Raw genomic sequence first — 18415 nt, 5'->3', positions numbered from 1 at the left:
GGAGAGGTGGGGGGATTCTGCCCACGTGCTCTGGCAGTCGCCACGGCGGCTACACTGCGCACTCAGGAGGGGCAGCGGCCGGGGGCTCCGGTACCCCAGAGGCTCCCTCTCGGATCGCTAGAGAAGGCTTTCTCACCGAGGGCGCGCCGTCCCTCACCCCATCGTCTCTCCTTCGGGCCCACGGAGGCGCTCCACGAGCCGCCGATCCTCGACTGGGCGGGAGGGGTCTGCGGTACAGGTAAGCGGACGACCACACGGGAGCGTGTGCACGGTCGGGGCCGGAGCACGGCCCGTGCCTCCACGACGAGGCAGCACCTGCCCCCAACGGAAGAGGCGAGGGGAACAGGCACGCCTCTCTTCCCGTCTCGACCCCTCCCCCCAACGAGAGCCACTCGCGGGACACACACACACCCCACCGCGGTGGGGGACCCGAGGAGGACGCCGGGTTAAGGGAAACGACACCACCGCTCGGCCTCAGGCACCTGAGGGGGCGACCTGGAGCGCTCCAGGGGCACCACCGAGGGTCAAACGAGGCACGCTCACCCACCCACGCGGGGCGCGCGGCGCAGCGGCGGGCACAGCCCTCCCCACCGCGGGGAGGGCCGCTCGCGGGACACGCGCCGAGAAGGCGAAGCGAGAGCGTCCGCTGTGTCCGAAGACCGACGGCCTCACTGACGCCCCGTGGAGGGGGGGCGGGCAGGAGACCGAGAGTCAGGGCCGGAGGCCGCACCCACCCTCCCGCCTTCCTCACCCTCCCCGACGGGCAGGGGGAAAGGCAGGCGAGGGGCCCCGTGGACAGACCGAGAAGACCGCACACGTTCACCAGGAACGCCCGTCCCTCGTCCGGCACGGCTTAGGCCCGGCCCGGGAGAGCACGACCACACCACATCGATCCGTTGAGCCGAGGGGGAGGGGGGAAGGCACGGTGAGGGCAGTCGCCGGAGGGGCCCGCTTTAAGCCTCACCGGCCGCCTCCCCCCGCCACACCTCACCTCACCTCACCTCAGGCGACAGCCGCCGACGACCCCAGGAGGAGGAGCTGCCTGACACGGGGCACGGAGCCTACAGAGCGGGGGTCGTCCCGGCCACCACCGGGCGCCCGCAGCGGGGGTCACACAGGGTAGAAGACCCACGGCGCCTCGCCCCGCCGCCCTCGGGTCGCCCAGAGACCGGAGGTGGCGCCACGGGTCGGGTCTGCCAGACACGCCACGCGGGAGCCGACGCACAGGCCCAGGCCGGCGGCCCAAAGGCCCAGAGCCCCGCGTGCGTCCAGAGGCCCAAAGTCCTCGGCGGCAGACGCCGAGAGAGACCGTGTCGGCACTTACCTGGTGGCAGAAAAGGCCCATTTCGGGCGACAAAATGACAGCGCCCGACAGCGGGGCCCACCCACGACTGGCAGGGAGGGACCTTGGCACCTTGGCACCGCCACCTGTCCCCAGCACTACCCCAGAAACACCAGGCCCGGAGCTGTCGGGGGTCATCTGGTCGACTGGGGGGGGGGAGGGGGGCGAAGGGGGCGCCCGGTGGGCGAAGTGGGGGCGCAGACGCCAAGGGGGAGGGAGCTGGCCGGGGACGCCCTCCCCCTTCGCCCGCACGGGTAGGTGTACCCGTCCGTCCGTCCGAGTCTCCGAGCGGGGGTTTGGCTTCGAGTTGCCAAAGAGAAAAACGAAGAGAGACCCGCCGGCGAGGCGCCTCCCACGAGACGAGCGGGCCCCAACGAGGGACCACGCCCGGGGCCCCAGACCGTCCTGTCCGGGGCACCCAGGACGGCTCGAGCCGGTCCCTGACCTCCTGGCCGTGATTCAGGGAGTTGGGGAGGGGTGAGAAAGCAAACCCTCCGGGGGTGGCAAACCCTCCTGAAAGGGCGGGAAAGCAAAAACCTCCTGAAGGGAGACGCAAACCCTTCTGAAAAGGCGAACAGCAAACCCTTTTTGAGGGCGGGAGCCAACCCTCCTGGCAGAAGAAGGCAAACCCTCCTGAGGGCGAAAAGCAAACCCTCCTGAGGGAGGCCCGGTCAGGCCACCCCAGAGCCCGGCTCTGGAGCGCCGCCGCCGCCGCGACGGCCACCCTCCTCAGAAACCTAGAGAACCAATCTCCGGCGACAGCAGGACGTCCCTAGGCCTCGGCGCCACCGCCACTGTCGCTGCCAGCAGAGCCGGTCTCTGAGAGCTGTGCCCTCGGGCCCGGCGGCTGAGTCACAACCCTCCTGAAGGTCGCCGAAGCTCCAGAGGGGAGGGACACTATAAAAGCGGCCGCCAGGTGGCTCCTGACAACCGGCTCCAATGTCCCGAGGACGGGTCGCTGTCGCCGGCCGCCGAGGACGCCACAGCGCCGGCCGCCCAAACGCCCGAGCTCGGCTCGGAGCCGCCGCCTCCGAGAGACGCGACGCGACGCGACCCCGGCCGCAGAGGAAGGGAGAGGAGCTGGGAAATAGCTCCCCAGGAGGCTGCCACGAAGGAGACGCGCTCCCCCCCCACCCACGCGATTCCAGGCTGGTGGGCGGACATTCCACGGAGACGCCGGCGGGCGGCGGGGCTCGGGGCGGGGACGGCCGAGAGAGGGGCACCAGTGACATCCCGGGCTCCCCCGGGCCCCCTCCCCCGAAGGAGGGAGGGAGGGAGAGAGAGAAGGGAGGGAGGCAGGGAGGGAGGGACCGACCGGCAAAGCGAAACCAGGCAAGCGCTGCTCGGAGAACAAAGCAGGACTTCTCGAAAGCAGACACAGACACAGACACGCAAGCCCAGGAGCAAGAAAGGAAAAGAAGGAGACACTCGGACCCCCAACAAGAGAAAACGAAAGTCAACCTGTGTCGAGACCGTGATCAAGTCCAACGACAACAAACACAAGCATGCGCCGGTGGGCGGGGAAAGTGCGCTTGAGGTCAGGAGAACATGGATTTCAAAATAACTGGCCACAAACACCGGAAAGGAAAGGCGGCCGGGCGGCCGGGCCGGGCGGTCGGGTCTGGGGTGGGGTGGCAGGGCTGCTGGGGGCGGGGGTCGGTGGCGGGGGGGGGGGTGGGGGTGGGGGGTGGGGGGTGGAGGAAACGGGAGCACCTAGAAAGAGGAGGAGACTGTCGGCCGTGCTGAGACACGGAGACATCACACGGCTGGGGACCCGTTCCTATCGTTTGCCCCGGGGTGTGAGAGAGACTTGGCCTCCCGTCTCCTGGGATTTCATCTCCCCAGCAACAACGGTCAGGCAAGCTGTCGGGTGTGTGTGTGCTGCGGGGGGTTGGGGGGTTGGGGGGCGGGGTGGGGAGAAAAAAGAAGACGCCTTTCAAGTGAAAGGAGGGAGCGTAAAGGTCACTGAACCCTCTGACAGCGGCCTTCCATTTTCCACACCAGTGACACGTTCTCCCAAGTCGCCCGGTTCCAGAAAACGCTTTTCGGAAACAGAATCCTCGGGGCCCGCGAACTCCTTAGGAATCCTCGGATGAGCTTCCGGGCCAGGCTATACCGTAGGCAGCGCGCTTCCCCTGAAGCCAAAGCCACGGGCTCCAGAGGGCCACGTCCAAGAAGCTGATCTGGTACGGAACCCGATGTCTTCTTCTCTAGGACACTTCTAGCAGCAGCAAGAGTGCCAGTTTGTGAGAATCGAAGGTGAAGCCGGCACGATGTAAACCCAGCGATGTGAGCGGTCAGAGGCCCATCTAGATTCGAACTCCAGTGCTGGAGGGAGGGGAGCAGTGGGGACAGGAGGGTGGCCTGCGAGTCCGCCGTCCTGTCCCCACTCCCCGTGTGAACATCCGCCCCGTGGAAGGTGTCGAGGAACCTCATGACCTGACCTACGGGGTGAACCGTCGCCAAAGACAAAGAATTCCTCCAGCCAGGCGTCGTCCGCAGCCACGAACCCCTTCCCTCCGTCGCCCGGCCTTTCAGAATGCCACGTGGAGCCCTCTCGAGACGTGTGGGGCTTGGAGGTATGGGCCCCCGAATTCTCCTCGCCCGGCCCTGCAAGAAACCATCCCGGGCCTGCCCCACATGAAGACTTCTCGGGCTTTTCGGTGGACCGGGCCTCCCAGGGTGCCCCTGCACCCGGCACCCTGCGACATCCCGAGAGATCCCACGGAGAAACGTCTCCGGCCACTCGCGCGGCATCTGCCTCGCTGGCGGGCGCCCCTTCCAACCTCCCCAGAGATACGTGAGCACGGACGCTTCTTCCCCATCTGGGTCCCCTCACAGGCTCTGTGAGTTCCTGCGGTTCCGCACGCCCTCGACTTGGCTGTGGTTCGGGGCTCTGTTCTGTTCTGTGTTTGCTCTCCGGCCCACGTGATCTCTCTGGCTAGGGCACCCAGGAAAAGCGAAAAGAAATCGAGTCCGTGTGAGTACTATTCAGGCATCAAGTGGGGATACCTACCAATGACCTCTAACGTGGATCCACCAAGATGGCGGCCGTGTGGGGTTCAGGAGGATCATTTTGCGTTTTCTGGGGGCGCTATTTGCTCTCAATGATTTCACGTGCCTTTTGGGCATGGCTCACGGAGATGGGACGTGAAGCAGCAGGGCAGCCACATCTGGCGTCTCGGCCTAGCTAGGGCGGCTCCACGAGTGACCTCTCGGAACCGGGGCTGAGACCGCCATCCCTCCCCGGGCCCCCCTCGGTGGCTGGGTGTGGGGGGGGGAGGGGGAGGTTTCGGAGGGGAGACGGGAGATCTGGGCTTGTGGTTGGGGGCGCGCGGGGCCACACGTGTCCTGTCATGATATTCCTGCAGCGCTCCAACGAGATAAATATTATTCTCTATTCTGCAGATGGCTATCTGTACCTGAATGGAAATGTATTAGACTCTTGAAATCCGAGCCTTGACGAGGGGTGCGCCCTGTACGTCTCGGGCTACAGGCAGCATACGGAAACTGAAGATATCAGGAATCACGTATAAAGGTTAAAGTCAAAGAAACGGACCTAGTTCAGGGGCAGACTTAGTCTTCCTCGCTGCAGCCTCAAGGTAAACGCTGGGGGTACCCAGTCTATTCTTGGGAAGATACAGTGTTTATTTTAACTGTTGCCAGCAACGCAGCTTCTCCTCTGCCGGAGGTGAAATTGAGATTTAGTTCTTGCAGCTAGTAGTTCTTTTTCAGAACATCTATCAGGAAGGATCCGAATAGCTTGTCATGTCCCTGAAAGTATACTAGAGAACATTTGGTTCAGTTCTCGTACCCAGAGACTGGGGAAATTAAGGTGGCACTAGAAATCGCACCTTTGGGTTATATAGTATCTTTGCTGGAAAACAGGCTGCTCTGAAACTCTAATTGTATCAAACAGTAGCAGGGATAAGAAGTGCATGATCCACAAGTTTCAGTAAAGCTGGCTCTCCCGCTCCTTAACATTATATACATTGTTAACAAAAGTTTAGAACTGGACACTTGATGGCAACAAAGAGGCATCCTGTTTGGCGTTTCTTCGGACTGCAGCCGGGAGAGGAGCAGAGCCGACTTGTTCAGTCCCCGGTCCCGCTACTCCTAGGCCTTTCCTCACACTTGATCTTGGATGCTCTGGGGGCAGGTTGTGTCTGCAACAAGCACTCGATGTGTCCGGAAGCACTGAATCCTCTGTTCATTGACTTTGTTCCCAGGACTGTCTCAGGAGGTGACGATGTTTTCCCATGGGGGAATCTGTGTCAGAGGCTTGCCAACCATACTTTCCACGTGGTTCATGAAAAGCTCGCCCGTCGCCGGTCACCTGTCAACTCACCATCCGTACGAGAGTCAGCACCAACACGCCCGGCAGAGCTGAGCGTCAAGAAGGGGTTGCGTGGAAAGAGATTTGTATGCTTGGTCCTGGTCCTGGTTATAGACAGAAAGTATCAAGGGGGAATAACTCCCAGAATAAGTAGGCTTGCCTGGAATGCGAAATAGTGAGAAGAGGCCTCGCGCTTGGAGGACGGGTCAGAGCTTTAGCCACGGGAGAGTGAAAAGGAAAGGCCCGGGAAAGGGCCGTGGGGCAGGGGACGGTCTGAGCCCAGCACCAGCGGTGAAGGACGAGGAGGCACCTTGAAAGAACGTGCTGTTCGGAGGTTTGTGGTAAGAGCACACCGGTGCTGCTAAAGATGAGGCTTGTGGAACCCAGATAGTAAGGAGGAGCCAGAAACAGGCCAGGAAGGATGAGAATCCCGTGTACTGAGGACCTGCACTTCACCAAGCCCACAGCAAAGGGTGCTGTCTAGATTCAAACCCAGTCACTTGCGCAAACGCCGCTCAGCCACCTCCTCATCTACAAGGCCGACAGATACTCGGTGCGTGAGGTGCGTGTACGTACAGTCTAGGTGGACGGCACTCACATATCAGGCAACCACACAGCTAATACATGCTTTGAAAGAACCAAGAGTGAGCTGATAGCTTTTTCTGGATCTGCCTATAAGCAAAGATACCGCTCGCTGCATACTGTGGATCTCGACTCCTGTCTCACGTCTCCATGAAGCCGTCAGAAAAGTCCTGTTCGTGCTCCCTCTCAGGCCAGGAATGACACTTCAAGTGTAACGTGCTCACGAAGTCCTCAGAGATTCATGGATTTGAATCGAGAAATTCCACCTGGTCCTTTCGCTCCCGATCCACTCCTGCTCTCACCACTACTACCACACGGGTCAGACACGAGCGAGTTCCCCTGAATTAGCTTGCACACGTGGGGGTGGAGTTAGCTTTCGGCACACGGATATTTAGAAATTCCATGGCAGTAGGCCAGGTATTCACATTATGTATCGGATATTCGCCTAATTTGATAATAAGAGAGCCCGGGCCTCAGGCATAACTTCAGGCCGATTTTCCCTCCAACGGAAACAGCTCAGATGGGCTGGCAGCCCGAGAGAACGAGCAACTGCCACTAACAGACTGAGACACCTGTGGGCTCCCTCCATGGGGAGACCTTCTGCCAAGGCTTCTCCCTCAAGGGCCGTTACCCAGCCTGCGGGCATCAGCTGAGGAGAAGGGGAGGTGGGTGCCCCGGAAACCAGCCGCGCTCGAGTCAGTCTCCCAGGAGCTCTCGTTCCAGCTCTGGACGCTCACTCCCGGGCCCGGGTTCTCACTCCCGCTTTCAGATGGATCCCAGGCCCTTCTTCAGAGAAGTTCCTCCAGATGAGTCCCCAGCCACCAGTGGGCCTCATTCGACCTTGCGGGACCTCCCTCCCCTTCTGAAGCTAGGTTCCGTCTCTCTCTTCACAAAACTTTAAGTCCAAGATGGATTGTTAACAATGACTTGCCATTTCCTTTTGTTCTCACCATTATTCTGACTACTTGCATTTAATTCCGCTCACCTTCGGATTGCTTGTGACACTCCAGGCCACCGAAAAAAAGAGAGTTTCTGTTCTGGGCTCAAAGATCCTCAGGAGGCATTTGGGCCTCACTTTACCTCTGCTGGAGACAGGAAGGTGGCAGGTGACCGGGACCTGCCAAGAGCAGAGCAGAAGCTGTGCCCCTGAGCAGTGGTGCCTGGCTCTCTCTCATTGGTCGCAGAGGGTCTGCAAGATTCGAGGGGGTTCCTGACGGCCCCACCATGCTGGTGAGCCGTGTCGTCTCATCTCATCGGGAATCTGACCCCGCATCGGCAAGCGTAGCCATGTGCCCTCACCCTGAGTCTCTAAACCCTTCCCAGACCATCACTCGGCCCGCCTTCTCCTCTCAGGCAGAATGAACCTGGGCTTCTCTCCTGGGACAGGTCATTCTGTGTCATGGGATGTCCTCTTTACTCCTATTGCCGGCAACAGGAGTATTGATGTGCTGCTCATAGGTCAGAGACTCCTCATTCGTATTACCCAGAGGCTTTTCTTCAGTCAGTAAATTTTGTTCCTTTGAAGTCAAAGGGATTGCATTGCCTTTGAAGACTATCATTTCTGACCTAGTCGCAAACCGTCTCTTTTGAGGAACTTCCTTAGGGTTCCAGGGATTAAGACAGTTTGCTTCCATTGCAAAGGGCACAGATTCTTTCCTCGATTGCAGGATCTAGATCTCCCGTGCCTCACACTGTAGCCAAAAAGGTATATTTTAAATATAAGAGGGCCAAGCATAAACCTACTACTTTCCCTTTCCATTATTATGATAATAATCTAGTTCTCTTCAAGGCAACACAAATGTTTCTTACTAACTAGAAGGATCATGTCGCGGAAATTATAAAGAGAAAAACAGGGAATTACTTCATGGTATCTCACTACATCCGTCTCTGATCCAACGTACGAAAAATCAAGGAAGTCCACGTAAAGTATCATCTTTAAATAGAGCTCTCCACTTTGAGAGAATAGAACTAAACTCATTAAAACTAAGTTTTCCAGTATGTGGCTGCTTTGAAATCTTGCATCCAACCGACAATTCTGGAACCTATGATAATTCAGAATTGAGTAACCGATGACACAAACACTCTACTAGTCAGGGGGACGTTTTGGATCGCCTGAGTTCTAGGTTCTCAATGTTATCAAGCCAGACACAATCTTCACGGTTTTTCATAGATCCTGTAATATCTTTTTTAAAATTTCAACTTTTTTGAGGTACAATTGACATATAAAATTGCAAGAAATTGAAATATGACTGTGGTGATTTCACGTGTTTACGATGTGAAAGGATTCCTCATCCAGTTAATTCATATCACCTCACATATTTCACCTTCTTTTTTTTTTCTTCCCTCCATCTTTCCCACTTAGATTTTATCTTCATAAGATTTCATTTATACAAAACATGTCAAAAAGATTGCCGTGTTTTACATTAGATCCTCAGACTCTATTCATCTTATAGCTGAACATTTGTTCCCTTTTACCAACCTCTCCCCATAGCCCTAGTAACCACTTTTCTACTCTCTGTATGAGTTTTACTTTTTCCGGGAGGCACTGTCAGAGCCAGTCCTGAAATTTCCTCCAATTACAATTCTTCTCTCAGAGTCATCAGTCCATTTTGTGTTATCTTTCATGTTTTACAAAATTACTCCTAACCAGCAATGGAGCAGGTGTGGCAGGCAATGAGCCAAGAAGATTTACAGGGTGGCATCCACTTACTGTGGGAATTAACCATGGCATTGATCAGTCTATCAACCTAGAAAGAGATAACTGGACATTGCACAAAAATTTGCTTATTTCTTTGTAGAAGTTTGGCATTAAACTAAACCCTTAGTTTGGGATGGGATGGGGTGGGGTGGGGTGGGGTGGGGTGGGGTGGGGGGGTGGGGGGTGGAGGAAACGGGAGCACCTAGAAAGAGGAGGAGACTGTCGGCCGTGCTGAGACACGGAGACATCACACGGCTGGGGACCCGTTCCTATCGTTTGCCCCGGGGTGTGAGAGAGACTTGGCCTCCCGTCTCCTGGGATTTCATCTCCCCAGCAACAACGGTCAGGCAAGCTGTCGGGTGTGTGTGTGCTGCGGGGGGTTGGGGGGTTGGGGGGCGGGGTGGGGAGAAAAAAGAAGACGCCTTTCAAGTGAAAGGAGGGAGCGTAAAGGTCACTGAACCCTCTGACAGCGGCCTTCCATTTTCCACACCAGTGACACGTTCTCCCAAGTCGCCCGGTTCCAGAAAACGCTTTTCGGAAACAGAATCCTCGGGGCCCGCGAACTCCTTAGGAATCCTCGGATGAGCTTCCGGGCCAGGCTATACCGTAGGCAGCGCGCTTCCCCTGAAGCCAAAGCCACGGGCTCCAGAGGGCCACGTCCAAGAAGCTGATCTGGTACGGAACCCGATGTCTTCTTCTCTAGGACACTTCTAGCAGCAGCAAGAGTGCCAGTTTGTGAGAATCGAAGGTGAAGCCGGCACGATGTAAACCCAGCGATGTGTGCGGTCAGAGGCCCATCTAGATTCGAACTCCAGTGCTGGAGGGAGGGGAGCAGTGGGGACAGGAGGGTCGCCTGCGAGTCCGCCGTCCCGTCCCCACTCCTCCTGTGAACATCCGCCCCGTGGAAGGTGTCGAGGAACCTCATGACCTGACCTGCGGGGTGAACCGTCGCCAAAGACAAAGAATTCCTCCAGCCAGGCGTTGTCCGCAGCCACGAACCCCTTCCCTCCGTCGCCCGGCCTTTCAGAATGCCACGTGGAACCCTCTCGAGACGTGTGGGGCTTGGAGGTATGGGCCCCCGAATTCTCCTCGCCCGGCCCTGCAAGAAACCATTCCGTGCCTGCCCCACATGAAGACTTCTCGGGCTTTTCGGTGGACCGGGCCTCCCAGGGTGCCCCTGCACCCGGCACCCTGCGACACCCCGAGAGATCCCACGGAGAAACGTCTCCGGCCACTCGCGCGGCACCTGCCTCGCTGGCGGGCGCCCCTTCCAACCTCCCCAGAGATACGTGAGCACGGACGCTTCTTCCCCATCTGGGTCCCCTCACAGGCTCTGTGAGTTCCTGCGGTTCCGCACGCCCTCGACTTGGCTGTGGTTCGGGGCTCTGTTCTGTTCTGTGTTTGCTCTCCGGCCCACGTGATCTCTCTGGCTAGGGCACCCAGGAAAAGCGAAAAGAAATCGAGTCCGTGTGAGTACTATTCAGGCATCAAGTGGGGATACCTACCAACGACCTCTAACGTGGATCCACCAAGATGGCGGCCGTGTGGGGTTCAGGAGGATCATTTTGCGTTTTCTGGGGGCGCTGTTTGCTCTCAATGATTTCACGTGCCTTTTGGGCATGGCTCACGGAGATGGACGTGAAGCAGCAGGGCAGCCACATCTGGCGTCTCGGCCTAGCTAGGGCGGCTCCACGAGTGACCTCTCGGAACCGGGGCTGAGACCGCCATCCCTCCCCGGGCCCCCCTCGGTGGCTGGGTATGGGGGGGAGGAGGGGGAGGTTTCGGAGGGGAGACGGGAGATCTGGGCTTGTGGTTGGGGGCGCGCGGGGCCACACGTGTCCTGTCATGATATTCCTGTAACGCTCCAACGAGATACGTATTATTCTCTATTCTGCAGATTGCTATCTGTATCTGAATGGAAATGTATTAGACTCTTGAAATCTGAGCCTTGACGAGGGGTGCGCCCTGTACGTCTCGGGCTACAGGCAGCATACGGAAACTGAAGATATCAGGAATCACGTATAAAGGTTCAAGTCAAAGAAACGGACCTAGTTCAGTGGCAGACTTAGTCTTCCTCGCTGCAGCCTCAAGGTAAATGCTGGGGGTACCCAGTCTATTCTTGGGAAGATACAGTGTTTATCTTAACTGTTGCCAGCAGCGCAGCTTCTCCTCTACCGGAGTTGAAATTGAGATTTAGTTCTTGCAGCTAGTAGTTCTTTTTCAGAACATCTATCGGGAAGGATCTGAATAGCTTGTCATGTCCCTGAAAATATACTAGACAACATTTGGTTCAGCTCTCGTACCCAGAGACTGGGGAAATTAAGGGGGCACTAGAAATCGCACCTTTGCGTTATATAGTATCTTTCCTGGAAAACAGGGTGCTCTTAAACTCTAATTGTATCAAACAGTAGCAGGGATAAGAAGTGCACGATCCACAAGTTTCAGTAAAGCCGGCTCTCCCGCGCCTTAACATTGTATACATTGTTAACAAAAGTTTAGAACTGGACACTCGATGGCAACAAAGAGGCATCCTGTTTGGCGTTTCTTTGGACTGCAGCCGGGAGAGGAGCAGAGCCGACTTGTTCAGTCCCCGGTCCCGCTACTCCTAGGCCTTTCCTCACACTTGACCTTGGATGCTCTGGGGCAGGTTGTGTCTGCCACAAGCACTCGATGTGTCCGGAAGCACTGAATCCTCTGTTCGTTGACTTTGTTCCCAGGACTGTCTCAGGAGGTGACGATGTTTTCCCATGGGGGAATCTGTGTCAGAGGCTTGCCAACCATACTTTCCACGTGGTTCATGAAAAGCTCACCCGTCACCGGTCACCTGTCGACTCACCATCCGTACGAGAGTCAGCACCAACACGCCCGGCAGAGCTGAGCGTCAAGAAGGGGTTGCGTGGAAAGAGATTTGTGTGCTTGGTCCTGGTCCTGGTTATAGACAGAAAGTATCAAGGGGGAATAACTCCCAGAATAAGTAGGCTTGCCTGGAATGCGAAATAGTGAGAAGAGGCCTCGCGCTTGGAGGATGGGTCAGAGCTCTAGCCACGGGAGAGTGAAAAGGAAAGGCCCGGGAAAGGGCCGTGGGGCAGGGGACGGTCTGAGCCCAGCACCAGCGGTGAAGGACGAGGAGGCACCTTGAAAGAACGTGCTGTTCGGAGGTTTGTGGTAAGAGCACACCGGTGCTGCTAAAGATGAGGCTTGTGGAACCCAGATGGTGAAGAGGAGCCAGAAACAGGCCAGGAAGGATGAGAATCCTGTGTACTGAGGACCTGCACTTCACCAAGCCCACAGCAAAGGGTGCTGTCTAGATTCAAACCCAGTCACTTGCGCAAACGCCCCTCAGCCACCTCCTCATCTACAAGGCCGACAGATACTCGGTGCGTGAGGTGCGTGTACAGTCTAGGTGGACGGCACTCACATTATCGGGCAACCACACAGCTACTACGTGCTTTGAAAGAACCAACAGTGAGCTGATAGCTTTTTCTGGATCTGCCTATAAGCAAAGATACCGCTCGCTGCATACTGTGGATCTCGACTCCTGTCTCACGTCTCCATGAAGCCGTCAGAAAAGTCCTGTTCGTGCTCCCTCTCAGGCCAGGAATGACACTTAAAGTGTAACGTGCTCACGAAGTCCTCAGAGATTCATGGATTTGAATCGAGAAATTCCACCTGGTCCTTTCGCTCCCGATCCACTCCTGCTCTCACCACTACTACCACACGGGTCAGACACGAGCGAGTTCCCCTGAATTAGCTTGCACACGTGGGGACGGAGTTAGCTTTCGGCACACGGATATTTAGAAATTCCATGGCAGTAGGCCAGGTATTCACATTATGTATCGGATATTCGCCTAATTTGATAATAAGAGAGCTCAGGCCTCAGGCGTAACTTCAGGCAGATTTCCCCTCCAACAGAAACAGCTCAGATGGGCTGGCAGCCCGAGAAAACGAGCAACTGCCACTGACAGACTGAGACACCCATGGGCTCCCTCCGCGGGGAGACCTTCTGCCAAGGCTTCTCCCTCAAGGGCCGTGACCCAGCCTGCGGGCATCAGCTGAGGAGAAGGGGAGGTGGGTGCCCCGGAAACCAGCCGCGCTCGAGTCAGTCTCCCAGGAGCTCTCATTCCAGCTCTGGACGCTCACTCCCGGGCCTGGGTTCCCACTCCCGCTTTCAGATGGATCCCAGGCCCTTCTTCAGAGAAGTTCCTCCAGATGAGTCCCCAGCCACCAGTGGGCCTCATTCGACCTTGCGGGACCTCCCTCCCCTTCTGAAGCTAGGTTCCGTCTCTCTCTTCACAAAACTTTACGTCCAAAATAGATTGTTAACAGTGACTTGCCGTTTCCTTTTGTTCTCACCATTATTCTGACTACTTGCATTTAATTCCGCTCACCTTCGGATTGCTTATGACACTCCAGGCCACCGAAAAAAAGAGTTTCCGTTCTGAGCTCAAAGATCCTCAGGCGGCATTTGGGCCTCACTTTACCTCTGCTGGAGACAGGAAGGTGGCAGGTGACCGGGACCTGCCAAGAGCAGAGCAGAAGCTGTGCCCCTGAGCAGTGGTGCCTGGCTCTCTCTCATTGGTCGCAGAGGGTCTGCAAGATTCGAGGGGGTTCTTGACGCCCCCACCATGCTGGCGAGCCGTGTCGTCTCATCTCATCGGGAATCTGACCCCTCATCAGCAAGCGTAGCCATGTGCCCGCACCCTGAGTCTCTAAACCCTTCCCAGACCATCGCTCGGCCCGCCTTCTCCTCTCGGGCAGAATGAACCTGGGCTTCTCTCCTGGGACAGGTCCTTCTGTGTCATGGGATGTCCTCTTTACTCCTATTGCCGGCAATAGGAGTATTGATGGGCTGCTCATAGGTCAGAGACTCCTCATTCGTATTACCCAGAGGCTTCTCTTCAGTCAGTAAATTTTGTTCCTTTGACCTTAAAGGGATTGCCTTTGAAGACTATCATTTCTGACCTAGTCGCAAACCGTCTCTTTTGAGGAACTTCCTTAGGGTTCCAGGGATTAAGACAGTTTGCTTCCATTGCAAAGGGCACAGATTCATTCCTCGATTGCAGGATCTAGATCTCCTGTGCCTCACACTCTAGCCAAAAAGGTATATTTTAAATATAAAAGGGCCAAGCATAAACCTACTACTTTCCCTTTCCATTATTATGATAATAATCTAATTCTCTTCAAGGCAACACAAATGTTTCTTACTAACTAGAAGGATCATGTCGCGGAAATTATAAAGAGAAAAACAGGGAATTACTTCATGATATCTCACTATATCCGTCTCTGATCCAGCGTACGAAACATCAAGGAAGTCCACGTGAAATATCATCTTTAAATAGAGCTCTCCGCTTTGAGAGAATAGAACTAAACTCATTAAAACTAAGTTTTCCAGCATGTGGCTGCTTTGAAATCTTGCATCCAACCAACAATTCTGGAACCTATGATAATTCGGAATTGAGTAACCGATGACACAAACACTCTATTAGTCAGGGGGACGTTTTGGATCGCCTGAGTTCTAGGTTCTCAATGTTATCAAGCCAGACACAATCCTCACGGTTTTTCATAGATCTTGTAATATCTTTTTTAAAATTTCAACTTTTTTGAGGTATAATTGACATACAACATTGCAAGAAATTGAAATATAACTGTGGTGATTTCATGTGTTTACGATGTGAAAGGATTCCTCATCCAGTTAATTCATATCACCTCACATATTTCACCTTCTTTTTTTTTTTCTTCCCTCCATCTTTCCTACTTAGATTTTTATCTTCATATAAGATTTCATTTATACAAAACATGTCAAAAAGATTGCCGTGTTTTACGTTAGATCCTCAGACTCTATTCATCTTATAGCTGAATATTTGTTCCCTTTTACCAACCTCTCCCCATAGCCCTAGTAACCACTTTTCCACTCTCTGTATGAGTTTTACTTTTTCCGGGATGCAATATCAGAGCCAGTCCTGAAATGTCCTCCAATTACAATTCTTCTCTCAGAGTCATCAGTCCATTTTGTGTTCTCTTTCATGTTTTACAACATTACTCCTAACCAGCAATGGAGCGGGTGTGGCAGGCAATGAGCCAAGAAGATTTACAGGGTGGCATCCACTTACTGTGGGAATTAACCACGGCATTGATCAGTCTATCAACCTAGAAAGAGATCACTGGACATTGCACAAAAATTTGCTTATTTCTTTGTAGAAGTTTGGCATTAAACTAAACCCTTAGTTTGGGATGGGATGGGATGGGGTGGGATGGGATGGGATGGGATGGGGTGGGGGGTGGGGGGTGGAGGAAACGGGAGCACCCAGAACGAGGAGGAGACTGTCGGCCGTGCCGAGACACGGAAACATCGCACGGCTGGGGACCCGTTCCTATCGTCTTCCCCGGGGTGTGAAAGAGACTTGGCCTCCCGTCTCCTGAGAGTTCATCTCCCCAGCAACAACGGTCAGGCAAGCTGTCGGGTGTGTGTGTGTTGCGGGGGGTTGGGGGGCGGGGTGGGGAGAAAAAAGAAGACACCTTTCAAGTGAAAGGAGGGAGCGTAAAGGTCACTGAACCCTCTGACAGCGGCCTTCCATTTTCCAGACCAGTGACACGTTCCCCCAAGTCGCCCGGTTCCAGAAAACGCTTTTCGGAAACAGAATCCTCGGGGCCCGCGAACTCCTGAGGAATCCTCGGATGAGCTTCCGGGCCAGGCTATACCGTAGGCAGCGTGCTTCCCCTGAAGCCAAAGCCACGGGCTCCAGAGGGCCGCGTCCAAGAAGCTGATCTCGTACGGAACCCGGTGTCTTCTTCTCTAGGACACTCCTAGAAGCAGCAAGAGTGCCAGTTTGTGAGACTCGAAGGTGAAGCCGGCACGACGTAAACCCAGCGATGTGTGCGGTCAGAGGCCCATCTAGATTCGAGCTCCAGTTCTGGAGGGGAGCAGTGGGGACAGGAGGGTGGCCTGCGAGTCCGCCGTCCCGTCCCCACTCCTCCTGTGAACATCCGCCCCGTGGAAGGTGTCGAGGAACCTCATGACCTGACCTGCGGGGTGAACCGTCGCCAAAGACAAAGAATTCCTCCAGCCAGGCGTTGTCCGCAGCCACGAACCCCTTCCCTCCGTCGCCCGGCCTTTCAGAATGCCACGTGGAACCCTCTCGAGACGTGTGGGGCTTGGAGGTATGGGCCCCCGAATTCTCCTCGCCCGGCCCTGCAAGAAACCATTCCGTGCCTGCCCCACATGAAGACTTCTCGGGCTTTTCGGTGGACCGGGCCTCCCAGGGTGCCCCTGCACCCGGCACCCTGCGACACCCCGAGAGATCCCACGGAGAAACGTCTCCGGCCACTCGCGCGGCACCTGCCTCGCTGGCGGGCGCCCCTTCCAACCTCCCCAGAGATACGTGAGCACGGACGCTTCTTCCCCATCTGGGTCCCCTCACAGGCTCTGTGAGTTCCTGCGGTTCCGCACGCCCTCGACTTGGCTGTGGTTCGGGGCTCTGTTCTGTTCTGTGTTTGCTCTCCGGCCCACGTGATCTCTCTGGCTAGGGCACCCAGGAAAAGCGAAAAGAAATCGAGTCCGTGTGAGTACTATTCAGGCATCAAGTGGGGATACCTACCAACGACCTCTAACGTGGATCCACCAAGATGGCGGCCGTGTGGGGTTCAGGAGGATCATTTTGCGTTTTCTGGGGGCGCTGTTTGCTCTCAATGATTTCACGTGCCTTTGGGGCATGGCTCACGGAGATGGACGTGAAGCAGCAGGGCAGCCACATCTGGCGTCTCGGCCTAGCTAGGGCGGCTCCACGAGTGACCTCTCGGAACCGGGGCTGAGACCGCCATCCCTCCCCGGGCCCCCCTCGGTGGCTGGGTATGGGGGGGAGGAGGGGGAGGTTTCGGAGGGGAGACGGGAGATCTGGGCTTGTGGTTGGGGGCGCGCGGGGCCACACGTGTCATGTCATGATATTCCTGTAACGCTCCAACGAGATACGTATTATTCTCTATTCTGCAGATTGCTATCTGTATCTGAATGGAAATGTATTAGACTCTTGAAATCTGAGCCTTGACGAGGGGTGCGCCCTGTACGTCTCGGGCTACAGGCAGCATACGGAAACTGAAGATATCAGGAATCACGTATAAAGGTTCAAGTCAAAGAAACGGACCTAGTTCAGGGGCAGACTTAGTCTTCCTCGCTGCAGCCTCAAGGTAAATGCTGGGGGTACCCAGTCTATTCTTGGGAAGATACAGTGTTTATCTTAACTGTTGCCAGCAGCGCAGCTTCTCCTCTACCGGAGTTGAAATTGAGATTTAGTTCTTGCAGCTAGTAGTTCTTTTTCAGAACATCTATCGGGAAGGATCTGAATAGCTTGTCATGTCCCTGAAAATATACTAGACAACATTTGGTTCAGCTCTCGTACCCAGAGACTGGGGAAATTAAGGTGGCACTAGAAATCGCACCTTTGCGTTATATAGTATCTTTCCTGGAAAACAGGGTGCTCTTAAACTCTAATTGTATCAAACAGTAGCAGGGATAAGAAGTGCACGATCCACAAGTTTCAGTAAAGCCGGCTCTCCCGCGCCTTAACATTGTATACATTGTTAACAAAAGTTTAGAACTGGACACTCGATGGCAACAAAGAGGCATCCTGTTTGGCGTTTCTTTGGACTGCAGCCGGGAGAGGAGCAGAGCCGACTTGTTCAGTCCCCGGTCCCGCTACTCCTAGGCCTTTCCTCACACTTGACCTTGGATGCTCTGGGGCAGGTTGTGTCTGCCACAAGCACTCGATGTGTCCGGAAGCACTGAATCCTCTGTTCGTTGACTTTGTTCCCAGGACTGTCTCAGGAGGTGACGATGTTTTCCCATGGGGGAATCTGTGTCAGAGGCTTGCCAACCATACTTTCCACGTGGTTCATGAAAAGCTCACCCGTCACCGGTCACCTGTCGACTCACCATCCGTACGAGAGTCAGCACCAACACGCCCGGCAGAGCTGAGCGTCAAGAAGGGGTTGCGTGGAAAGAGATTTGTGTGCTTGGTCCTGGTCCTGGTTATAGACAGAAAGTATCAAGGGGGAATAACTCCCAGAATAAGTAGGCTTGCCTGGAATGCGAAATAGTGAGAAGAGGCCTCGCGCTTGGAGGATGGGTCAGAGCTCTAGCCACGGGAGAGTGAAAAGGAAAGGCCCGGGAAAGGGCCGTGGGGCAGGGGACGGTCTGAGCCCAGCACCAGCGGTGAAGAACGAGGAGGCACCTTGAAAGAACGTGCTGTTCGGAGGTTTGTGGTAAGAGCACACCGGTGCTGCTAAAGATGAGGCTTGTGGAACCCAGATGGTGAAGAGGAGCCAGAAACAGGCCAGGAAGGATGAGAATCCTGTGTACTGAGGACCTGCACTTCACCAAGCCCACAGCAAAGGGTGCTGTCTAGATTCAAACCCAGTCACTTGCGCAAACGCCCCTCAGCCACCTCCTCATCTACAAGGCCGA

At 55.6% G+C, this 18415-nt stretch overlaps 1 long non-coding RNA gene across 2 annotated transcripts in view; it reads left to right on the top strand.

Moving 5' to 3' along the window:
* The window catches only part of LOC145534289 (uncharacterized), a 28981-nt gene extending 20122 nt beyond the window's left edge, over window positions 1–8859 (top strand). For both annotated transcript variants that reach the window (XR_014074420.1, XR_014074419.1), the window contains exons 2-3: window positions 4751–4944; window positions 5572–8859. This is a non-coding gene — a long non-coding RNA (uncharacterized LOC145534289). The remainder of the gene's footprint in view (window positions 1–4750; window positions 4945–5571) is intronic.
* The last annotated feature ends 9556 nt before the right edge of the window (window positions 8860–18415 follow it).

Source organism: Giraffa tippelskirchi, chromosome 14 (assembly GCF_054371585.1).
Source record: "Giraffa tippelskirchi isolate mGirTip1 chromosome 14, T2T-mGirTip1v1.2.pri, whole genome shotgun sequence".
Classification (NCBI taxonomy): domain Eukaryota; kingdom Metazoa; phylum Chordata; class Mammalia; order Artiodactyla; family Giraffidae; genus Giraffa; species Giraffa tippelskirchi.
Note: the sequence above shows the minus strand (reverse complement) of the source record. Positions and strands in the feature narration are given on the sequence as shown.